Source organism: Physcomitrium patens, chromosome 4 (assembly GCF_059467195.1).
Source record: "Physcomitrium patens ecotype Gransden chromosome 4, ASM5946719v1, whole genome shotgun sequence".
Lineage (NCBI taxonomy): Eukaryota > Viridiplantae > Streptophyta > Bryopsida > Funariales > Funariaceae > Physcomitrium > Physcomitrium patens.
In genome coordinates, this window is record NC_143413.1 from 15,713,981 (window position 1) to 15,717,850 (window position 3,870).

Sequence of the window (3,870 nt, forward strand, 5' to 3'; positions counted from 1 at the left end):
CAATACTTTGCACATGTCGAATTTATCAACTAATTTTCAATCAGTGTGGGAGTTAAAATAGAACATTGCCATTGCACCTTTATGTCAAACTATCAACTTGGCGACCACAGCAAAGCCTCAGACAATTTAGGTCTATGAAGGTATTAATGAACAGGAGTTTACCTATTAGACAAAAAAATTCTTGCATCATAAATCCGCTTTTGCTTTGACTTATGATGATCTAAAAGGTATCTCCGTTGAAGTTTGTGAGCATCATATCATTTTAGAAGAGAACGCTAAACTGGTACGACAGAGGCAATATCGCCTTAATCCTAAATATTCCTTCATGGTGAAGAAGGAATTGAATAAGCTTCTTGTGATTGGTTTTATTTACCTAGTATCGAATAGTAAGTGGATTTTTTCAATCGTGATGGTGCCAAAAAAGAACAGAAAAATCTAAATTTATCAGGATTTTTGAAAACTTAATGCAGCCATTAAGAAAGATTACTTCCCATTACCTTCCACGGACAATATGGATAACTTATTGTCATTATCATTAGATAGTAAAAGAATAGGAGTGGAGCACTAGTTAAAGTCATTCTATGGTGTTATTTTGGATTGGTTGGAGTACCATTTTCTTGTATTTCTTGTATATTTGAGAGTAATAGTTCTAGTTAAGAGTTAACAGTGATGGGCGAGTTACAAAAGTCAATTGAAGATGTTCTAGAATGGATGAGTCAGTAGCAGCATCAGTTGGAACTTCAGGATGTCCAGATCTTGAAACTAGAAGCTCAAGTCAATGAATTGGGAGAGTATAATGAAGATCTATCAAACTAATTGAGAAAGGAGTCGATAAAAGGACTGGAGGAGGAAGAAGATTTGCAATTGAAATCAAATTTGGTGGAATCTACATTCGATAATGTAGCAAATGATTAATTGAGTGGACAAGAGGAAATAATAACTTTGTAGAATTTTGTTAAGTAGTTTTTAGAAAGGAATCAATTGTGTATTTGTGAGGACGCTGCATAGTTAAGAGTAGGACTATGTAGAATAGATATTAGTTCGTTTCTATAAGATATTGGTAAAATAGACTAATAGTCCATAAAATAGTCAGTTCAGGAGGACAGATGGTTAATTGAGTTATTAAAAGTGATTAATTACAGGATTACGGTTAAAATCTAGAAATTAAGAGTAATTATATAGGAGTTGTAGAAGTTTGTTGGAGTGCCAGACTGTAATAGTCATGAGCTGAGGTAAGCTTGGTGCTACTTCTTTGTTTCTTTGTTTTTTTTTGTTGTTGAAGAATAATGGATAATTTTTGAATATTAAAAAGTGAGTCTATGGAATAAATCAAAGATTGATTTATGAGTTATTGATTATGTAATTGGAGTACTGAGTGATTGAATTATATGAGGAGTTATTGAAAGATTATGATTGTTGTTTATTAAGAGCTGTGTGTATTTTGGACAGGGAAAGTGTGTGATTACAGAAATTATATGAATTTAGATTGTTGGAGCAAAGTATATTATTTTTGGTGTTGGATGGAAATTATTGTATTTTGAGTGGTATTTTGACAGTGCAGAGTTGCACACTATTATTATCAGATGATGAAGGAGTATTGTTACTAGAAAAAAATATCATAGTTTTTTTTAGTATTTTAGTGGTTTGGAATATAGTTAATTGTATGACCCTAACAAGTAAAATTCATGCACGTAGTCTTTTCCTGTATTCAAATTCCTCTATATAGGTTTATTTTGAAAGGAATTGTAGAAAAAGTAAAATGACAATCATAACACCCATTCTTTCTGATAATCCAAATCCTCGATTTTGATCCCCATCTTAACTTGTTGAGATAATTAGTGCCTTAAGGCTCTCTCAATGGAAGCACCAACATATTGGAATAGAGAGACTTTGCCTCAAGAAAGCGCTAGGCTTCTAGCTACTACTAAATACTCAATCAAGTCTAAGATATAAAAAACCAAGTTTATACATATAATGTTTCTCTTTTTGAGAAATTACATCAAAACACAAGCCCAAGTATCAAAAAAACATCCAAATATATGATAAAGATCTTAAAACCTTATATATCCTTATAAGAGATGTTTCCCAAACTTCAACAGCTCTTATCTCTTGATCAGATCTTTCAAATAACCCTAAATTTTATATGAAGTACTGATATACTTTCAAGAACTTTTACAAAAAAATTCAATTATAAATTTATTATGGATCTTGAAATATCGCTAAAATCCTAACAATAGCTTTAAACCCTAGCTTACTTATACCCGCATACTAATTTCTTTATATCTCACAAAATAAGTATTCAAATACTATGAAACTTTGATTTATAGATTTTTAACTTAATAATTCACACTTAAAGAAATTTTGAGCTAAAAATTCGTCCAAAAACTCAAGTTATGGCTCCAACCATTACTATCAACAAAATGAGTTACTTACTGCCTTTGAATTACATGTGCTATCTTCAAATGTCTATAACTCCTTCATCTAGACTTGAAATTCATTAAACAATATATGCAAAGTGTAGCCAAGAAAGTGTCGTCTTCAATTCCAATCGCCGATCTTTCATTGTTCTTCGCACACGCATATGTTATGCTTCAAAGAGTGACAGTAGGTACAAATTTGACACCTTAACTTTGAACACCTATATCTCCTTCAAAAAAACTCGAAATCACACAAACTCTTCATCCAAATTATACCCAAAATCCTGAATTTTTTGATCCTAGCCTCCAAAGCTCGAATGACTTCGAAAGAGAAACCCTAATTCCTAATTAGGCCTCGGGCAGCCTCCTTGAAGCCCATTGGGCATGGCCTTCAACCAATAGGAATGAAGATCTCCATTCTTTGCCTTCATCCAACCATGCCTTGCTTTCATCCCTCCCTATAAGCCTTCTACTAGTTAAAAATTTCTTCTTTAGGCTCTAATCTCCTCTCAAGGCTCCATACTAAATATTTAGGTTCTATAATGTTTTTTTTTTTGAAATGCTATAAGTAAAAAGATAAACTCAAAATAAAGTTTCTTAAATCCACTCTCTTTAAATTAATCTATTTAATCATTCTAACATGCACCAAGTCTTATGAATATATTATATGTTCTAACTAAATTTTGTATATTGTAAACTTTTACAATACGACAACGCCTATGGAAGAAGTTCAGAATCTATGGCAAGAAGTTTTGCAGTTGAAAGAAGCAAGTAGATCAACCTCACGACCAAATCCAGGGAGTTTTACTTCTATAAGTATAATAGGAACAAGAATTAGTATGTCTGAGAAGTTTGATGGAACAAGATCAAAACTTTGAGGATTGTTACAACAAGTCAAGCTCTATCTAAGGCTGCACCCTTTCCAATATCCTGATAGATTTACCCAAGTCGGATTTATAGGCACACTATTATCTTGGTTTGTACCTTTAATGGAAAAAGATTCACGACTCCTTTATGATTTGAATTCATTCCTAGAAGTGTTTACGGTCACATTTGGAAAAAGTGATCGAGAATGAGTAGCAGAGACCAAGCTTTTATCCTTGTGGCAAGAATCACAATCAGCCACTATATATGCTGCCAAATTTCAAAACCTTACTTGCGATGTGGACTAGAACGACAAACCACTTATCAACCAATTTTGATATGGATATTAGGGACATAGTCCTTAGAACCTTCTAGAGACAAGTTTCTAGAACCTTCTAGAAGTAAGTCTCTGGAACCTTCTAGAAGCTTCTTAGTTAGTAGAAGTTACTTGAAAAGTTTCCGAAATAGGAGTATATATTGGAATCGAGGCTAAAGAGTTCTTCAGTCTCGACAACACATCTCTTGAAGCTCTAGCTCACCTCTCTGGTGTTGTTCTTGTATTCATCTGATTAATCTAGTTCTTGCTAGT